This window comes from Mycteria americana, chromosome 14 (genome assembly GCF_035582795.1).
Source record: "Mycteria americana isolate JAX WOST 10 ecotype Jacksonville Zoo and Gardens chromosome 14, USCA_MyAme_1.0, whole genome shotgun sequence".
Lineage (NCBI taxonomy): Eukaryota > Metazoa > Chordata > Aves > Ciconiiformes > Ciconiidae > Mycteria > Mycteria americana.
Window position 1 is genome coordinate 4,157,254 of NC_134378.1, and position 21,736 is coordinate 4,178,989.

The following is a 21,736-nucleotide window of genomic DNA, read 5'->3' on the forward strand; positions in this document are numbered from 1 at the left end:
CCACCCACCAGCCCGCGTCTCTCATACGTTGACAACCCGGCCCCAAACCCACTGCGAGCATCCGAAAGCTGGGTTTGAAAAATGCTCCTCTGTGCCTGCCCCTGCGGCAGCGCGGCAGGCCGCGGCCTCGCCGTGGGAAGCGATGCTCTGCCGCCTCGGGCAGAGCCCCCGTACCCCCGCGCTGCTCAGATTCGGCTTTTAATGCTGGGCAGCGCAGCCCCAAGGCAACAGCTTCTTTTCTCCAGAGGCAAACCCGAGCCTGGCCGAGGTGCAGAGCCCACCGCATGTCTCGGTCGGCTTCTGCCTGAGATAAACACACATGAGGTTTATTAGGGCATCGCTTGACACCCCTCCCTGTTTGACACACAGCCCCCCCGCCCTCCCTGGGGAGCCTCCCCAAGCACCGGGCACCCTCTGGGACACAGGGTGGGTTGCACCCCCCGCTCTGCCCTAAACCAGCCGTGCATCCGGCACAGGAAAATCAGGATTGTACAACAAACCCAGGCTTCTATTGCAGAAAGAGCTCCATACGCCTGAGCAAGCACTATAAATTGGGTGGGTGCCTCTGGCCCCCGCTTGTTGAGCCCCTCCTGCGGCTCTGCAAATCCCTAGGTGGTGGCTCCAGCCGGTCAAGAGCTGATGACCGTGCCAAGGGGAATGTCGGTGGAATAAGGGACCCCAGGAAGGTGAGGGGGGCTCAGTGCCTCGGCCCCACGCTGCAGCGCAGCCACTGCACTGGGGTAAGGTCCCTGGGCACTCCTGCCCCTTCTAGGCTGAACGGCAGCCACGGACGTTGTTTTCCAGGCGCTGGCACATCACCTGATCCCACACCTTGCTGGAAAGCAGGCTGAGCTATCGCAAGGCCCATCCCACAGCTCGGGGCACGAGGGATGGACGGAGGGTGGCGTGGAGCTGCCTTTCTGTACGTGCTGCAGAGCAACACGTGGCCGGAGCTAACGGGAAGGCTGCTCTCCCCACAGGCCTCGCAGCGTTGTTAGCGGAGTTATGATTCAGCCCTGCTACATGACTGCGCGTGCCCCTGTGCGGGACGTCAGGCCCTGACCGACAAGTGCTGTGCTCATTAATGAAGATCGTTATTTTTCCTCTGAGCAGTGGTTAATTGCGTAACGCAAGGCACGCCGTGGGCTGCCCTTGTGGAGCCGCACAGCAGCGGGAGAGCAAGGGATGGAGGCAGCCTGTCCCCAGCCTCATCGCCCTTGGGGACAGCCCCCAGGATGCCATAAGGATGAGGCACATGTGCCCCCAAAACTGCTCAGGGCCAATTTACAGAGTAAAATGGCTTTCCTGGAGAGCAGCCTCCTTAAGGGAAGCCCTTCTTCCGTGATCTGGCTGGTCTCACCACCCACCGCCCGCTTGCTGGAGCTGGGGACGTATCTCGGCACTTCTAGCCCGGGTCTGGCTTGTCCCCACTCCTGTCCAGGTGGCCTCGGATTGTCGCACCCAATGGTGGACATGAATCTCACCACAGTAGGGTGCACATCCAGCGGTACACGTGCATCCAATTGCAGGCTCGTTGCATCTCACCACCTTTGCCGCGCAGCGAGCTGGCAACAGGCTTTGGAGGCAGGCGAGGGCTGAGCCAGCCCCAGTCTGGGACCACTGCCTGGGGGATGACTGCTCAAAGGCAGAAACAGGTTTGGGGTGGAGGCGGGAGGGATACTAACAGACCTCAAAATATCCTCTGGGGCTGGAGGCAATGCAAGCAGCCAGGTTTAGAGCTGAGCCAACGTTGCCCTGGGCCAGGCACCTGGTCCTGTGCTCACCATCCCCTTGGCACGGCCACAGAGATGCGCTGGAGGACACAGCCCTCCATGGCCGGGGCCATGCCAACTGATCTCATTGATGGTCTGTTGTAGTGTCTGGTCTTGAACTAGCTGTTCCCAGGAGAATTATTCAATAAATTTGAATTAAATGCAGGCGGGCAGCTTTCTGAAGCCTCTGAAAGAAAAGCAATGAGCTTAACCAGCCCCCTGGGCCCTCGGGAGGTCTGGCCAGCAGCCAGCCGGAGCCAGGATTCAGCACATCCTGGAGCATCGCAGAGGGGAAGGTCTGCTCGTCAGCGTCTGCACCACTGGAGATGGGGCTTGGGCAAGGCAGGAGTCCCCCTGGCCCTCCCAGGGGCCACCAGGGCCTGGGAGAGGGGACACAGGTGAGGTGGCCAGCGGGAACATTGCCCCGCTGCACCACACAGGGTCCCCGGTGGGTGCTGGCTCCTGGCAAAGGGACACCAACCCTGCAGATCCCAGCCACCACCTCCTGGGCCACCACCTCACAGGGGCTGCACTGCAGTCGATCCCACCGTGCTTGGTGTGGGCAAGGGCAGAAGCACCCCAGGGGTTCAGGGGGTCATATCCAGAAATAAGTGTCCTGAGCGCAAAGGGCAGAGCCCAGGCGAGCACCAGGAAGCAGCAGCAGGTTTTTACCCCTGAACCCCTTTCTGGATCAGGCCCTGGGCTCTGCACGCCGTCCGCTCCTTTTCCTCTGGCTCTCAGTGGCAGCACTGGCTTCGCTCCAGACCTCTGATGAGGCCGTCAGGTGCATTTTGGGTTAAGATGCTAAAAACCTTGTAGCAAAGAGCTACAAAGCAAAGAGCAGCAAGCCCTGGAGAGTGGCAGGAGGCAGAGCCTGAGCCCTCAGCGTCCAAGGGTGCAGCAGGACCCAGTGAACCTACATGCTGGCCCAAACTGTATTGACCAAAGCTGAGAAAACCCCATAAACTGATGATCCTATCATTTCTTAGGGAAAAAAGATTTAGAAATGGTTGTAATGCTTAGCCAATATTCACCTTCCCCCTTGTTCAAACAACGTTTGAATCTGATATTAAGCACTTTATATATATATACATACACACACAATTTGAATGACAAATATTCTGATTGGGTTATTTTTAAACACCTGCATGCATTGCTTAGTGTAAGTGCCATGCTTCCCCCTCCCCAGCACTGCTTTCACTGACGGGGTTTTTGCTGCCAGGGAGGGTTCTGGATAGGGACAAGGATGGGGACACACAGCCAAGGGCACAGCCAGCATCCCAGGGGAGGCTATGGGAGCAGAGGGGACAGTGTGTGTGGCCTGCCCTGCCATGCTCACACCTGGGGGAATTGCTTTGCTTTCCAGCTGCAGCACATCTGCTTGCAGACCTGCTTGATGTGATGTTGCATCGAGGATGGTCTGCGGCAACCATAGCAACGGGGCTGCCTTGGTTTTCTACCTTTCCCAGCAGAAATGATACTGATTTCTCCCAAATTTGCTGCTGCCTGAGAGATGCCAGCAAAAACCGCTGGCCAGGCAGAGGAGAGGGGCTGATCTGCCCCTGGGGAAGGTACCCAGGTTGGGGATCTGCTGCCCCATGTCAGGTGAGGACTCTGGCGTTGGGCCCAGAGAGCGGCTCTGCAGGCTCCAGGCACTCCCACCTCCACCAGCCCGAGCCTCCGCAGAGCCCTAAGTCGCACCCCAAGCCCTGGCTCTCTCCATCCAGCATCAGCAGGGTGGGAGGCACTGCCTACCTGCACCAACAGCTTGGATCCCACGAGAGGAAGGAGGAAGAGCGAATAAGAGCCAAGCATCCAAACATCTCTGGGGTCAGCAGCAACCTGTAAGCAGACAGCAGTGCCAGCACAGCGTTGTACAACAGAACACGATGGTGTTGCCTGCTGAAATGGCTACTGGGGTTTGGAGATGGGGTCCTGGGTCCAGGAATGGTCACAGGGATTTAGGGTGTCAGAGCAGCCCTCGCAGATGCTGAGGGCACCCTGGGATCAGAGCAGCACCCGGTTACAATGGCACACCACCAGCATCTCACTGGCCTGCAGTAAGGTATTAAAAAATGCAAAGATGAACAAAACACAAGACGTCCCCTTCCCTGGCCCCGAGCTGCACCCGCTCCTGTGCCAACCGCTGTCAGGGTTGCTGCAGCTGCGGCACCCACTGGTCCAGCACCAGCTGAGCCTGGCCACGAGCCCCGCAGCCTCTCCCTGAGCCAATCCCACCTTCCAGCATTGTGGACTTTGCAGCTCATGCTCTCCTGTCATCACTGGTGATGCCTGTGGTTCCTCACCCTGCCCTTGGTGCAGGTCCCAGAGCTGCACAGAGACCCCCCAGCCTGCCCTCCCCCTAAGGCGTGCTCCAGGCGCGCTCCGGGCTGTTTTGCTTCTGCTCAGTGCTCCCCCCCTCTCTGCAGCAGTGCTCTCAGGAGATGCTTTTTGAGGGGGCTTTTGCTCTTGGGGTACCAAGCCACCATGCTCGGGCCCAGGCTGCGCTCCCCGTGCACAGCTTTCCTCTCCCTCACACTGAGCAATCCGGCTCTGCAACAGCAGCAGTCAGGTCCTGGGCCAGATACGGGCAGCACACTGAGCCCCCCAGCCTGGCTGTCCCCAGCACTGGTGACACTGCAGTGTGGCAGGAGGGGGGTGTTCCTGAGGAGCAACAGGGAGAAATTTGCTCCAGAAGCCCAACACAGCGCTCAACACGTCTCACCCGTATTTACCCCGTGGGCACCAGGGGAAGTGCCACCGCGCTGTGACCCCGGACCCCAGCAGGCAGCCTGGCTCTCCCAGCCTGGAGATGGGTACCTTGGTCTGGGAATGGTCACGGGGATTTAGGGCACCAGATTGGCCCTCCAAGACGCTGAGGACATCTCCCAGCCTGCCTGCTCCCCCAGCTCAACGTCTCAGGAACTGCTCTGTTTGGGACAGGGGCAAGGACATCACCGTAGGCCAGGTGGGTCCTCCCACCACGAGTCTTCTCCTGGCCCCGCACCCCCAAAGCCCAAAGCAAACCGAGGTCCTTAGCAAGCGCAGAGCTCTGCGATAAACATCCAAATCGGTGTTTTCCGCCCCATTTCGCGCCGGGCCGCTGGCCCAGGGAGCGGCGTGGCTGCATCGCCACCTGGTGCCCGCCTGAAGCAGCGCGGGTGCCTGGGGGCGGCTCTGCGGGGAAAGCGGCGGCGGCTGCCGGGGGGTTCCTGCAGCCCGGGTCAGCGGCACGGCACTCCTCAGCACTCTGCAGGGAGAGGAGTACTTGTGCATCACATGGACATGGATGTCGCTATGTTTGTATTCATACGTAAATGCGACGCAAAGTTGCTTCAGTCTGCATCCAGGTTTTTTATTTGTATTTTTGCATCCCCGTGCCTGATACCGTCGGTGCTTTTGTGCCGTTCCCCTGGGAGCAGAGAGGGGCAGAGCCCACAGCTCTGCTAAAGCACTGCCCGGAGCCCTAGCATCCCGCTTGGGGCACTACCAGCAACACGCAAGCAAGACGAGAAGTTTTCCTTTTTCTCCCATCTCACTGATGGCGATGCGGTAGGGAAACAGTGACACTGCAAAGACTAGGCTGATATTTAAAGGATGCCAATTATTCTTTTTTTTTTTTTTTTTTTCCCCTGGATGTCCAGCAGAACGTTTAGCAACATTATGACTATAAAACCCAGTTGGGGCAGCCCAAAGGCTGAGCTGAGGGCACAGGGGGCACAGGGGTGGGCACTGGTCCTTCTCCCCTACAGCCAAAGCCAACTGAGGATGTTCAACCATGGGCCCAAGCTGGGGAGGGAGGAAGGACAGCAACTCCATGGTTCAACCAAAGGCTGAAGAATACATAAGGAAAAGCCTAAACAAATTCTTCCCATTTCTTAACTTGGCCACTGAGAAACTGTCACCTGCTATATGAAAGTTTTCAGGGTTGGACAGTTACATTGATGTGCTGACCACAAATTGAAATTTAAGAAGTCTCCAGTACATATACCTAGCTTTTTAAAAAAATATATCTAATAGAAAGGAAAAAAAAAGAAACCCAATAAAGCCTGAAGCCATAGCAGTGTTCAGAGCTTGAAGCTTTGACCCCAGTGCAAGCCCAGCTATATTTGCACTCACTCTTTAGAGAGGGCTTTGTAGCCAGAAGCTCAGGGCAGGCCTCAAACAGTGCAAAGGAAGAGAGTTACAGAAGCCATCAACGCTTTTCCTAGGGAAGGTCTCCTAAGAAAGGCTGAAACTACATTTTGTAGCTTTAAAAATAGGTAATATCAGGCCAACATGTAGCAGCAGGATAGAGCAAGTGAACACAAAGGAGAAAAAGTACCCATGTTTAAGCTTCTCTTTCGTGTCTCCCAATATACCTTAATCAATACTCTCTATCAGCTGAGCTAGAAAGAGCGCGTCGTGTGGGCTCAACTCATCCAAGCAGCATCTCTGCTTAACCAGCTACTGCCAGGGTGCCCTGAGTGCACTAAGGCGGCTGAACCCCTGCTGAGCCTGACCTGGGACCCCACTCACACCCTCCACCCGTGGTCCTGGAGCTCCCTTTAAGCTCAGACCCAGGCCCCTCTCAGTTCTTGGCTGTGGCACTTCCTAGGACAGTCTCTTTCTTGTAGCTTCTCAAAGACGATGCTGTTGGGAATTTTTGCTGCAGTCCTGATCTACTTCTGCTGTCCCCCTAGAAGACAGTAAGCGTGAGGTCTGCTGCAACGGTTCTGTAATCTGGTAGCTGGCTCGTGAACAGCCACCTTTGCATACGGAGGAAATGTTTGCAGCTGCTAAGTGTGGCTGCCGGCCCTAAGGAGGTACCTGCCTGTATTATTTCTGTTAGGGCTGGAAAGCCCCAGAGAAGAGCTGCACTGCAAGGAGCATTTTTCTTAGCAGGAGGTATAGCCCTTGATGGGAAACTTTCGTGGTTGCTGTGCTGCTGCTCCCCTGTTCAGTGAGCCCGTGACACGCTGGGGTCTGTACCCTGTGGCTCTGGCACACGGCTGTGATGCATAACCTTGGGCAGCTCATACCGGTTGCTTTGGCTTGGTGTTAACTTGGGTGACCAGAAATCTTGCTCAGCATGACATTCCTCTAGGGAAAATCTGGGTACAAATTCTAAGGGCTTGGAAGAAGCAGAAAATGGTTCTGCATGTTCTTCTGTGCCCAGAGCCTGTTGTGTTAATGTCGGCTGGTTGCTCCCACCTTCCTGTGTGAAGCTGTTCGCTCAGGCAGCTGTTGCTGATCAGGCTCAGTGAAGAAACTTTCTGTCCTCTTGTGGGAAGGGAAAAGGGCTGGGAATGAAGACTGGGGCAGCAGGTTCCTGCAAGGAAGAAGAGGAGTGGAGGTGTTCACGTGTGAGGAAGGAGACTGGCTATATGTGAACAGCAAGCCAACAACCTTAAATGAGTTTTCAATTTTACATATGATAAGAAGGCCTCTTTGATCAAGTGAGAGAGCCTTTCAACCACTCCATCCCCTCTGCCCTAGATTTACCATTTCCTCCTCATCTTTCATAGCTGTTTCATGTGCTGTTTAAAGACCACTTCTAATTAGCAGAGTGGAGCTCAGGCTGCAAAATCCAGAGCAAAGCCAGTGCAGACACCAAGCCCTCAAAGTTCAAGGGGATTTAGTTCAGCCAAAAGAGAATGGCCCACTTACAAAATCCCCCTGAATTCAAGTTTTGAAGAGCCTCAGAGCCCACAAGTGCTTGCGTTCAGAGTATGAGGAAGGCTCCATCTTTAGCAATTTGAGTTGTGCCTCTTCTCCCTCTCCTCTGTGGTAAGTGGGTACTGCAGCCCTGTAGGAGCAGTGCTGGAAACACTGCTGTCCCTGTGGCTGCTCCTCTTTGGCCCATGCTCTCAGCTTCTCTCTCCCAGGCTCAGAAGCTTTGTGTCAGGTCAGTATTAAATAGGGGAGTTAGGATTTCTGTAGAGGAGTGCCTCTCCAGAAATAAAACTTACACAGGCATCACTTTTTCTTGAGAGCTTGAATAAAATGGGATTTTTTTTTTAAAGATTTAGGCATTGTAAAGCCTTCAGAGCATGCAATATCAGTAAAATCAAACCAACTTTTAAGAGGTGGCTGCTGTCAAAAGGAATCATCTTGAATAAGAAACAATTAATATAAGGTAGACTCCCAGTGCAGGGATAGCCGAGACGGGCAATCGAGGGTTTCGGCTATGTTACCCCTATCCTGTCTGCCCTGCACCCTTTCCGTGCAGCGTGGGAAGGGTTATGGTGATGCCGGTGACAGGGGAGGGATGAGGTAAGGTGCCTTCAGTGCTGCCAGCACCAAAGATGGCAAATAAAGCCCCTGTAATGAGTTGGCCAGTGCACAAGAGCACAGCTACCACCTTTGGATGGAATTGGAGTTGCTTGGCTTTGAGCAGCAGCCCTAATTACTGCTCATTAATGGAAAACCTATTTCAGTTTAATTGCTGAGAATTCGTGCTTCTGAAATAGAGGGTCTGATCTCTAATCTTGCCTCTGCTGTAAAGCTCTAAGCAAGTCCTACACTCTAAGTAGAAATTTTAGTCTCCCACCTGATCACAGCAGACTTTGAAATGTGATTGAAGCTTTTCCATGTTGGGCTTGAATTCCCAAAGGGCTGGATGCCAATAGCAAATCCTTTCCATCTTTGCCTCTTAGCCACTTTTCCCACAAAACAACGCATGAGCAAGGCTTGATTATACTGTGGGTTTGAGGTATGGAAGCACTGGGGAGATGACGGGCTGATAGTATGATAAACACGTTAATAAATGTTGGAGAAAGCCCATGAGAGTGGGCTTTTAGGATGTTTTGGGAGGTCTAAGCTTGTAGCTGACTCCCTGTACAGGCAGGTCGGCCTTTCCTGGGTGGGAGGAAGCACAAAATGCTCATGGCTGAGAAGAAAATCTGTGCAAAACAGGCTCCGGGACATGAAATAATAGAACCTTACTGCAAGGGCTGGTTCATCGACGGGATGGACAAAGCAGCAGGGTGAACCTCGGTTTCTGCCCTGCTGAGCTCCACAGGGCTGGACTTGCAGCGGTCATGAGTCACTGCAACGCAAAGAGCATCTAGTGAAGAAGGCGAGGATGGATAAAACCACCGCAAGCTCCTCTGTCTGCTGGCTCCCTCCTCAGAGAGGTCTAAAAGGGCAGATGAAGGTGCTCACCCTGCTGCCTGTACCTGATACTGGCTGCGGGACCAGCGCGCGCAGTGCTTTCCCCGTCACCAAGATCTCACTTGCTCTGTTTGGAAAAATAAATCAGCCTGGATGTTAGCTCAGCAGGATACCTGAAAGCTTAATGGATGCCTGACACACCACATTTCCAATGTGCTGGTATAAATCGAGCACATTAATAACCCTTTGGGGCTGGTATCTAAAGAAATGGGAAGCACCGAGCTACAGTTGCAAGCCGGAGGCTAAATTCTAGTTTTGGAGATGCGACCAAACATCTGGGTCTCCTGCCTTTGCGTGCAGGCTGCTGCTTATCAAGCAGGAATCCCAGCATGTGGCCGAGGGTGATGCACTGCTGAGTTGTGTATGTATGAGGCATTAGCTACTGAGTTGTAGAGCTAATTTGATATGCTTTATGTCAAATGTTTGTAGCAGATAGCAGCTGTTTGCTACTCCTACTATTTTCTCACTGCAGTGCTGGCTAAGAAGGGTGATATTTTTGTTAAAAAGGCAGCAGAAGATGTTTCCGTGGGGAGGAGAGTTGGTGTGGATGCCCATCAGGAAAAGCAGTGCCGTTGAGATGCCTCAGGTGATGCTCTTCTGGAAGGTGGGAAGCATCGGGTGTCTCCGTGCCCCATGGTAGGGCCCAGCTGGTGGCCTGCAGAACCCAAGCTTGGGAACGCTGTTTCCTCTGGTTTTCCCTGTATCCCAGCAAATCATTTGCAGCTGCAGGCAGGCTCCTAAGACAGGAGAAGTCATGCTTTTTCTATAAAACTAGGCAGAAAATAAGTCAAAAACTGGTTCAATTTTTTTTTCTCTGATGAGGGGTGGTAATTCCACCTTCCAACACGCTCTCCATGGAACCTCGGGAGGAAGGATGGGCCCCGAGTCTGAGCCTTGCACAGCCGCTGGGCAGGAGCCTCGCCCGCATCCACCGAGTCTGGGTCCCTCTTCCTCGGCATACAGCAGGCCTGTTGTGGGAAATATTTTAAATATGGGGGAAATCACTCAAGCAACAGCTGGGCCACTTCAATCACAGCCTCCAAGCAACAGAACCACAAATATAAACATTTTTTGGAGGCGAAAATTTCCTCTGGTCCAAACTTCTTTTCTATCCCTGAAATGTAGGCTTTTGTGTCCGCTGTAAGATCTCCCAGACTGCCCAAAGAGATGTTTTATGAAACCTCTTTATGGCTTTGTCTGGGGAGACTTTTCAGGGATATTTGATTGGAGCTCGAGGCAGGTAGTTGCAGCTGGGCAGTTGAAGGCTTTGCCAACTGTTGGACATCCCCACATGAGATGGGGGCTTGTGTGGGCTCTTCCTCCCACTGATCATGTCCTGAGAGCTGAGCAGGCATCACCTGAAGGCCTCCTGTGGACAAAAGAGAATTGCAATAGGGCACTTTATAGATGGGCTGAATAGCTTCTGCATTTCTGCTCCTGCTCTGAGCCTCGACCCTTCCCAGCATGTTACAGGGCACGGCTTTCGCAATGCTGTGCGGGATGGTTTGCTTCCTCCTGGAAAAAACAGACCCGTGGTGGGGCTCCCTGTCACTCCTTGTTGTTTCAGTTGCACTCAGGAGGCAACGCAAGCCCTGCAAAGCTGCAGGGCTGGTCCTGCTGCGCCATGGCAGCTTCTTGCAGGGATTTGAAGCTGTGGGAAGAGCGACGGCGCTCTTGGAAGTGCCTTTAATCCAAGTTGGTGGTTTTGCTGGTGAGTTTTTTCAAATTGCAGTCTCCCACGAGATGGTGCTGTGGGATAGGGGACACTGCCACCGAGACGACTCCAGGGCCCTCGCCGTGGCTTTATGGCACTGGGTATAACAGAAAATTAATTTGTGGCTTCAGTAGGGGAACCGAGGATTTCTCCCAGTGTCTTTGCAAAGGTGCCTTCAGGGAGCACAGACGGGGAGTGAGCAACATCGGCTGCAACTGGCAGAGTCCCCTCCACAGGAAAACAGTCACCAAATCCCATTAAACAATACATAAATGACAACTTGTGCTGAGCCCTTTTTCACTCAGAAATTAATGCTGCTGATGTTATGCTCAAAATCTTCTTTATGGTCAAAAAGGAAGCACACCTTATGTGTAAGTAAAGCGAAGAACATATTGCTGGTATATACAATATTTTAAGAGTTTAAGCATTATTAAACAAGATAGGTTGTTGCAGAAAAAGAAACAATGCAATTAAAACTGTTATACATGCACTTATTTTCTACCCCTTTTTTGGGGGTTATGCTTGTCTCTGCCTTGCTCTCCTGGCTCCTGAAGTTGGTGGTTTCCTGCTGGTAGCGATGGGGGATGTTAAAGCAAGCTGTCAGCGTCTTGAGTCCTTTAAGAATATGATGTTCTTGGTGGTGATTTCTGTTTGCTTGCTCTAGGATCCTCTTGGCCTCATTTCTTTATTTGCTAATATGACTTCATAGCTTTGCTCTTTCTTCATTTGTCTACAGCTCTGTGTTATGTCCAAATTTATCATATGTGGTGTCCTCTTCATATATTAGGTTCTGCTTCTGTGGTCTCTGTCACACCTGAAACCAGCTTTGCCCAGCTCCAGGTCTGCATGTCTTTAACTGACCATTAGCGAGTTGTTTATAGCTGTGGGGTCCCCAGTGCCAGCCTGTGCCCCAGCTCTCATCACCCCACACCTGCATGCCTCTGGGCTGCCTCCCACGTCTCCGCTTCTTCAGCCTTGAGGTTTTGCAAGCTTGGTACAAAGCTTACGGCCTGCTAGCGGTGATGGCGGTACTGTATTACAGGGCATGGGGTTACCCTGGCTGTGGAGGCACTGGAGAGCAGGCGTGGGATTTCTGTCCCGCAGCCCTTTTGGTGCCTTTCCCCTCCAGTTACGATGCCTCCCACGCGGGAGGGCTGTTTGGGGGATTTTTGATGCCGAGCTCCTGATCTCCGAGAGTCTTGGTAGGGCAAAAATGTTTTTTTCTGAACAGGTTCTGTCAAATGATGTTCTTCATTAATAATTATACTTTTGATCAGTGTCACAGAAAATGTGGGCAGTTCTTAGAAGATTCGGTATTTTACAAAGAAATGGAAAGAAAGTGAATGATTGAACAAATACTCGCCACAGGGATCCTTCTTTCTTTTCAAACAAACACCTGTGTTATTCCAATTGAAAAAAAAATTACAGAAAATACAAAAAGATCCAGGAATCACATGTCAACCTGTGTTTTTATTTTCAATTTCAGTGCTTCTCCATCTAGAAATAAAAATATTACTGGGGTTTGATCTGGAGTCCTCTGAAGTAAAAGGAAGATTTTTCCTCAAAGTGATTCAGTAACAGTTAATACTGGACTGAGAGAGGCTAAATAATTTAGTCAGAAATTCCCACTGCTGTGTGTTTGCTATCCGAACATGCTGCAAGCCCAAGGGTGCACGGAGATATCCATGAATACAGAGATCCCCTCAACTTCCAATACGCAGGCTGGCTCCAGCACCAGTTGAGCCACTGCCAATTTGCCTGGGTCCTTAAAACCTTCATTTGTGGCAGCTGCTGGGTTGTGTCCGTGCTCCGCCGTGGGGTGGTGTGGGATTTGTCCCCCCCGGGTGCAGATAGGTGATGAGCAGAGGTGTGTGCTCTCACCCGGTGATGCTTGTGTCTGTAGCCCAGGAGAGCTCTCGGGGACTGCCAGAGGCAATGTGGTTTCACTGGGTTGCACTGGTGCAATTAGTTAGTTCAGTTAGTTGAATTTGTCTTTTTCTGTTTGTTTTTATTCTGAGGAATAGGTTGGCCAGGTAACAAGCATAACACAAGTTGCAACCTATTTCTGTAACATGCCAAAACCAAAATAATCCCCGTTTGGGTTTTTTCTCATGCTACCTGTTGATCAGCAGGGCCCTTCGTTACTGTCCAAGCAATGATTTTAATCTCTAAACTCTAAGAAAGATGATCAGTTGTATTTTTCACCAAAGTATTGTTTCCTCTTATTAATTTATCTAGCCTAGTCACTCAGGTGTGATCTTCCCCCAGATCTTTCTTTAATGAACTGTTTTGTGATATTATGCGTGTCTGCTCTAAGACGACAGTGACTTGTTACTTGCTGTTGGTGGAGTGATGTGGCCGTGCTGGGCTCTTGTTGTTGGCTTGGGGTTTTTTGGCAACAGCAAGACGTGAGGCCAAGGCTGCAATGCGGTATTGCCTGCTCTGACTTTCTGTGGCGATGACATCCACCTCTGACTCACTTGTTCTTCTCCTTAGGCCTTACCTGGGAATAACCTCTCCTGCAAAGAAATAGCTCCTGATTTTGTGCCGATGACTCATATGTCTGCCTGATCACTCCGGTCCTGTCTCCTTCTGTCCGTATGAAAATCTCAGCCTGTCTCTTCAATGTCCTCTGGAGATGCAACCATCAGCTCAATCTCCACCTGGCCAAGACCTCAGTCTCTTCCCCATGCACTTCCCTCCATCTTCCTCCTTGATCTGCTGCCAATACCATGATTATCGTTCAGGTCAGCTCCCTGTTGCTGTCTCTGACTCAGATTTCCCTCTGGGTCCTGATGTTGAAGCTTTCTAAATTTTGCGGACTTTCTGCCTAACATTCCTATAATTCAACCCTTCTGATCTGTCTATGCAGGTAGGGTGTCTTTGCCTGTTAGGTTATCTAAGGCTCATATGTTTCTTCTGGTGCTACCAGGTATACACAGTGCAGGGAGAGGTATTAAAGACTTTCATAGCCGCAGTGGGTCTGGAGCTTGACCAACTTATTGCAGGTTTGCTGGAGATTTTCTTTGTGCATAGGCAGATTTGTGGATACCCTTAAGCCAACCCCGATTACTTCTCTTACTGGGCTTCCAGAGTAATGGAAAACCTGGAAAAGTGCCATGAATCCTGTTTTCTTTCCCTCACCAAGATTTTTTCATTCAGATGGAAAAAAAACCCCACAACTAGGTAAACCCAGACATGCCAGAAACTTGGGAATGGGAATTCATCTCTGCCACTGCCCTGTCCTTGCCTCAACAAATGCAGCCCTGCCCCACTCTGCTCAGTTAAAACATTTCCCTGGGAATCTTGTTTTTACCAATTTGCTGTGACCACCTCTCCTCTGCCTGCACCCCTGCTGCTCCCCTTCCCTGCCACAGCCCCGACGTGCCAGCAAAGCTGTTGTCTTCACTCTTCAAGGCTCTTCAAGCGTATTCCTTCCCTGATGCCAATCTGCCCTCTTGACAAGCACCTTTGCAGCTTCTCCTAAGCAGTCTCCCACAGCTGGACAAACTGCCTGCAAAGACTTGCTAGATTCCTCACGATGGTCCTTTACTTTCTTCCGTTAACATCTGGTTTACACCTTCAGATCTTGACACCAGGTAGACCACTGACGTGGGATTTTTGCCCACGCTCAGTATAGTCTCCCTGATTCCTTATGGCTTCTCTCGTCTTCCTGAAGGCAGCAGTAGATCGTAGGGGAATGAGTGATGTGCAGGAGGTCAGACTAGCTCCCTGCCCTTTCCCTCGTGCTGCTCCTAGCCCAGGGCCTGGAGGTCTGCTCCCAGTTCTCTCTGCCATCCCATCAGCTTTACATGTGCTACTTTCATCTAAGGAAAAGATTTCTTTGCTCTGTACGCTGTCTAGAACAACTGAGTCATAGGCCAGCTTTTACAGACACTAGTGCAAATAATTGCTAATTGCATCCCAGAGAAAAGTGGCTGTCTCCTATTCTTCTGCAGGCGAAAGTCTCTCAGATCAGTACGGAGAGAGAAATTGGGTGTGCTGGTCAGGGGCAACGGTGGCCCAGATCTCTCTGGCGTGCTTTCTCTGTGCATCTAATGGGCTTTGTTTATTAGTGCTAAGTCACGATGCCTTCGGTCACCACAAATGCAAAGCAGAACAGTTCAGACTATGGAAACTGGGTCAAATTACTAAGGAGGAATACAAAAGACTAGTGTGTGAGCCCGGGAGGACAGAACCAAAAGGCCAAGATGCAAAATAATGAGGGAACTAGGAAGGATATAGAGGATGAGAAGAAGCTACTGCACAAGTGTATCAGATGCAAGAGGAAGATGGGGAAGGGTTGGTCTGGTCCTCAGTGAAGAGGGAAGGTTGTGGGTGAGCAGTGCCCAGCACGTTAGCGTGTTTCATGGTGAATTGCTTCAGCTTCAACTAAAATGCGCAGCTGTCATCAGGCAGCCAACAGAGAAGAATGGGAGAAAAAGAATGTGGATCGTTGTTCTCAAATCGGCTAGGTACAGTGAAAAATCACTGTAAGGTATGCAGAGAAAAGCCTGGAGCAAACTCAGAGCTGTTCACCACTATTTTTGAGACCCTATGAAGAATGGGTGATGTCTCCTGGCAAAGATGAAAAAAAAAAAAATTCTTTCAAATGGGGTGAAGGAAGCTCCATGTACAGACCAGCAGTTTAATTTTATCTGCCAGGAAAATACTGGAATAAATAATGAAACTGTTAGCACATAATGAGGAGGTCAGCAGCATCCCATGGGCTTTGTCTAGAACAAATGGCTTTCAAAACATTTTGATTTTTCTCCTGTGACAGTATAATCCAGTTTTATGGTCAAAAGAAAAGCAGTGGATATCATATAACTTGACATTAATAAAAGCTTTTGATTTTCTCCAATTATATTTTCATAATCAAGGTAGAGAAACCTCATTAGATGAAAATTTTCATTTGGTGGTTGCAAAACTGTCTGGAAAGCCATGCTAGAGAGTTGTTTCTTATCAAAACAGAAGACTGCAAAGTGGGGTTCTGCAAAGATTTATACGAGGCTTACTGTCAATTAGTATTTTCATTAATGATCTCGAGGATGAGATAGAGATTGTTCTTATTAAATTTCCAAATGAGGTCAAAGAGAAGGTCTCAGCTGCAAATCTGTCAGAGAAGGATTAGGATTTAAAACTATTTTGAAGAAAGAGGTGAGGAATGAAATGTTTTCCATGCCCACTATTCATGGGAGAAATCATGGTTTTAGGTTTCATCTATTTTGACCATTGAGTGAGACTTTCCAACAGAAAGGATGATCAAGTACTGGCACCGCTTGCCTCAGGGTAGTGTGAAAGCTCCAGCACAAGCATGATGTAAGAAAAGGAAATTAAGATATGGTTTGTGTAAAGATGATCCTTCTCTAGTGCAGACGGCTGGCCCGTTGAGGTCTCTTCCCGCCTTGTTTCTGGTCTCTAAGGCAGGAGAGGGTTGCTCGGTTGCTGTTTGTGATCACTACAAGCAGTCAGGAACCAGCCCTGTGTATGGGTGCTGGAAGGCAATAATGTACATGTTCCCCTGCCACTGACTTTGATATCTTTTCTTGTTTTATAGAGCATCTTCTACTGACTTGCAGACCACCAGAGTATTCAAAACACTGCTTTTGCTGTTTCTCCAAATTACTTTGGTTGAGGGGGTGAATGTGGGAATTCATAACGTGTGTTATCAGCTACAGAAGTTAATAATGTGGATCTTGTGTAATTTGGACCACTGCCAAAGAATGAATCAATGATGCATAGATCTTCTAAGTTCACTACATTCTCAGAAGTAAAACTCCTCCAAAATTTATCTGGATCTGGAATAGCATTGTCTTATAATTTACACTTGTGTTTCTATTTCTGGACTGATACAGCTCATAACAGGTTTTTTTTTTCACTTCCAGTTTTGAACTTGAAAAAGGCATCAAAATGAAAAACTGAATTTGGTAAACAGGGATTTTCATTTTGGATTCTATAGAGAGAACATGATTTGCTGCGCATGAAAACTCTTGCTGGTCTGAAGTGGTTAATTTGCCTTTTTCTTCAGGACATGTGACATCAGATTGCATCGAAGTGTGTTCTTAAGTAGAGATGGATCAGGATCTGACATCCCCCCAGCTTTGGGTTCACTCGGCAGCTGGGGTAGACTTCTGCAGTGGGAAGCACTCCTTCCTAGAGCCAAGCAAGACCCATGGGGCTTTCCCAAAACCTTGGGTTAAATGGGTTTTTTGAACCTGGACCTGACCTGGATCCTTGTTTTGCATCTTAGTTTTTTTTGTAAGGAGAAAACTCTCTGTAAAGGGAATGTATAGGCAAGGAACATATTGTACTACATTGTAATAAGATTTGAGTTTCATCAATATTCAGTACTAGTACATGCTGGGTGGTGTTAGGGACTGAGCAGATATTGCTAGCACCAGCTGTCGTTTTATGGCAGTTTTTCATGCTGAACAGTAGGAGACTAAACTATAGCATCATGCAAAATGGAAAGCTATCATGAGCTGCGAGCAGCACAGTAAAATTCATGCCAATCCCCCTTTGCTTATTAATGGGTGTTTGTGATTGTACCGAGGCAGAGCAGCTTGGTGGTCTGGGGCTGTAAGGAACACAGTTGTTTCCCTGCGCTGTCAGAGTTTCTGTGCAACCTTGGGCAAGTCTCTAAGGCATAATTATTTTAAGATATTGAGGTCCCCAGAAGCCTTTACTTTAAGGTTGACTAATGCATTATAATGTCTTTTAAAACTCTGGCCCTTAGGCTTCTTGAAGATGAGTCATCTGACTAAAAGTATCTATCCATGTCTTATTCCCTCACACTATGGGAGGGTCTCTAGTTCTCTGGGCCTTTAGCTGGTGGCACATGGGTCCCCAGGGCCTTGTCACAGTATCTACCGCTAGCACCAAGGAAAAGTGTCCTCAGGGTAGGTGCAAGCAACCTGCCCAACTTGCCTTCCATGCCTCTGCATGCATTCATTTATTTTTCTTAATTCTCAATCCTCTCCTTTGCAAAATGACCTTGTAGGTCTTTTTGTCCTTTTTGCAGCTACTTTGAAAAAAGATCTTGCAGGTCTCCTTCACTTACAAGACCCAAAAAAACCCCAACAAAAAGCTGGGGATGGAAAGTGCTGAAGCCAGAGGCTTTACTTTCTTCCGCAGTGAAGCCCAGCCAAAGACCTTGTGGCTGGCACACAGGCTGTCCTGGGGCCACCACCAGCACACCACAGCCGGCACCAGAAAAGGTAGGACCAATGCCACCAGGATATTCCATAACTTTGTTGACAATTTCTTGAATGACCTTGGCCAAGCCATCCAGCTCCTCCAGGTCTCAGTATCTTTTTATGTAAAGTAACAGTTCTCATTTTTCCCCTCACTGTCTGCCTTGAGTAGTCAAATTGAGATGTCCAGTCCTGGGATGTTCTTTACTTCTTTCTGTGATAGATCCATTGCATAGGAAAACGCAAAGCTTGGTGGTAGTCAGTCCAATTTTAGAGCTACTGGGGATAAAGTGCTGGGACTAAAGTCTGGAGAAGAGGTTTTTTTGGTCCTTTAAAATCCAAGCACAACTGGTAATCCTCTTTCAGATTTGTATTTACAAAGCATATATGGTAACCTTATGACATGCTCTTTTGCCTAAGAGTAGATGGTGCTCTGAGGTTAGAACCTGCTTTGGTTATAAGTCTGTAGTGTGTGGTCAGAAATCTCATTCTTGAATGATTAAGACATGTTCCCCCAAACACCCTGTTGTTATTGTTAATGGCAGCTTCTTGCCATGATACAGATTTTCAATTTATGGAAATGTTTTTTTGAGAGCAGGTCTCCATGTTGAATGCCTTTAGGCTAATTGAACTGAAGAGTCAAATTACAATTAAATCAGAGCTCAAAAACGGTTGTAATCAGGACTCTTTAAGAATTATTATTACTACTTTTTGTAAATCAAGATAAAATTATACTAGAAGTACACTTTTAAGTTTTACTTTTTGTTGATTTTTCTTTTACCAAAAGACTAACTTGAAAATCGTTGGATTTTATTTCTGATTTGCGAGGGTGAGGGAGGTGCCATCAAACAGCAATTTACATTCTCTCTGGTCAAATGACAAGATGGTGCATCTGCAGGAATGGGAACATACTGGGTTATGTGCCATTTGCCAGAGGAGGAAGCAATTTCCTGTGGTGACTAAAGGCCTCCGTTCCCCTACCGAGGTCAGCAGAAGCATTCGCTGCCTTTGGCTACATCATAATTGCATTAATAAAGACTGCGGCTCTCAAGGGCAAAGGCTGCAATTAGAAGCAGTATCAGAGGTTTCATCACTGTCTCTGCAGTGTTTCCCTGCAAGCAGATAGGCTCTGTCTGAATTTATTGATACCATTCCCTTTGAATAAGCGGCTCCCACTGTGCTTTCGCCACCTGGCAAATCTCTCTACAGTTGGAAATAGGTGCTGGGGGTGCTAACGTGGAAATCAGATCTGCTCCCCACAGCCTGCAGCTGAGGGGAGATGGCAGGAGCTACCCCCGGTACAGCAATAAAAACCAAACGATTTGGAGGATCAACTGGTTCTTATTAGGAATGGGGTGATCACAATCACCATGTTTTGGCTGGCTGGCTATGCGGGGTGTCTTGGTGTAACTTCTGACTGCTCTGCCTACCTTGGCTGCTCTTTCAAGTTCAAGATACAAACCCCACAATATCTGCACAGACTATACTGCAAGGGACATCTGTGCCTCCACTGCACCCACTTAGGTGACAATCACTTGGCAAACCTTAGCTGGGTTGACTGCAAGTGGCTCCTCATTTTATCGCAAAAGTGTTGAATACAATGTTTGAAGACGCATGTTCCATAATATCGACTGAGATTTTACAAATGTGTGTCTGTGTATATACACGCGCATATAGCTGCATACACACATATGGAGAAAGAGGCATAAGCCCAAATGAGCATTCACGCTGGGACTGTCAGTGACCTGGCAGCCGCTCTACCAAGGCTCCTGCCATCCATCTAGCAGGCAAGCTCTCCAGGGGAGCTTCTGCCTGGCAGAGCAAGGCAGAGCTGCTGCTGAGCTTTTCTCTTCTGAAAAGCCACTGCTGTGTGCTACTGCCTGCTTAGTAGCTTATTAATTTTCTCCGAAAGGTGAAGGTACTGAGAAGGTCTTATATAGCTTCTTGGCCTCCTCATTGCACTTTGTGGAGTTGCTGCTCTTTAACATTTCAACTTAAGTAAAACTCCTTTTAAAGAAAAAGGATAGGAGTAAAGTAGTGTGGTAGTTTACTCACTCTTTCCATGTGGGAAGTGTGGGTAGAGGTTTGAGTGGAGCAACGTGCAGGAGAACCGATGGGCTCACATGTTCGTTAGCAGCCTCCTTGTAGCCTCCAATGAGGAGGGGCGCAGGATGAATGTGCAGAAGACTTAGACTTGACCCATCGCTGCAGCAAACCGGTCAGGTCCCGTGCTGGCTGCAGTGGAACAGAAGATGGAAAAGCTTCTATCCAATAACAGGAATATATATTCATATCCAAGAGTATCAAGCACTTTGGTTAGTCTGTAATGCTGTTTCATTCTACGTCATATTCCACAAAGCTAGAAAAGTGCTCCTGTTTCCCCCCGCTTCCACCTCACCACCCACCAACCTGCTGCAACACACCATTCCTCTCTCCCTTTTCCCCTTGCCAATCTGAGGAACTTTAAATAAAAAAAAAAAAATCATAAAACACCATCTGGTTCCCACAAACATGATCAGATCTTGGGCCATTTCCTCAGCATATGCTGGCATGGTTCCATCCTCCACAGCAGATCAACTTGCTCTAGCTTTGGGTTTGGTCCCATATGGTCAGTGCCCAAATTATTTATATTATTTATACTACTGTTGTGCCTCAGATACTTTTATGCTAGCTACTGTGCAGAATCAAACAAAACCAGTCCCTGCACTGGGGACTAATACATGTTAGTACCAATTATGCTCAATACCTGGCTGTATTTTTTTGGTAATGTCCCAGGAGCTTCATACACTTTCTTTAGTCAGTCACTGTGGCTCATAGCTTTTCTTCTGCAGCATTTGACCATTTTCTTCAAGTCCCAGGTGGAGTCATGTGCTTATATGAAAACCACTGCTTTTAAAAAAGGAAATTAAAGTTTATATCACCAGAATTTTTGTTATGAACCTCCTAAAGACTCGAACCCCAGTGGGTCCAGCCACCTGAATGGATTTTTTATAAGCTCAAGGTTAAGAAGATGTTGACTTTGTCAACCTTGGGCTGAGATGACTATTGGGACTAATAGTCACAATCCTATTCCAAGAAGGTCTGATAATTCTTAATAGAGTTATTAACTTTTTTTATTTTAAACTGTCTGTTTTCTTATTTACCCAGTAATTGAAAAAAAAGGATTAAATTATGTTCATTGAATTAAATATCTGGAGCATTCTTCCCTGCAATAGTCAAGGAATAAGCAATGGGAAATTATTTCTTCCTAGCCCACTTGGGCACTCAGGCTGTGGTGTGTCTGTTCTTTCAAGATGTCAGCAATAAAGTCATCTGGACCAGTGGAAACGAAATGTGAAAGAGTTCCTACCCTTTTGATGGAAGCCTTGGACCTTCTGGTGGCTACTGCCACAAGCCATGATTGCCTCTCACAGGTCAATATAACTGAACACAGAAAGCATGAAAAGAGCTGTTTTATCTCTCGTAACCATGTTAGAAAAGGACTGATGTTTTCACTGTGCAGCTACTTCTGAAAAATCTTGCTGATTGTATCCAGAACTCCCAACCAGGGTCGTCTTCTACATTTGGAAGCTGGAAGATATTAATGGATAGTACTCACAATAATGAAGAAGCCAAAGCTATGCAGAAGCTGCTCTAGAGCTAAGCAAAGTCTCCACAACCATTTGGGTATCAAAAAGTTAAGTCTGGAGTGGGGGAAAGCATTATTGGAAGAAAAGCTTCTCAAAAGTTTTTTGTTTTGGTGGAATGACCAAATTTAGTGGCGTCAAACTGAGGGTTTCCAGCCTCTGAAAGCAGCAAAATAACTTCAAATCAAATAACCTTTGATTTTTAAACAAACACGAATAATAATGGATCAATGTTTGAAAGTCAATTACAGTTCAGTTAAGCTGTGACCTTTA

The 21,736-nt window shown here is 48.7% G+C and overlaps 1 protein-coding gene across 1 annotated transcript in view; it reads left to right on the forward strand.

Annotated features, from left to right (window-relative positions):
• GSS (glutathione synthetase) overlaps positions 1 to 21,736 on the forward strand; it is a 496,957-nt gene that overhangs the window by 87,200 nt on the left and 388,021 nt on the right. The window lies entirely within an intron of this gene.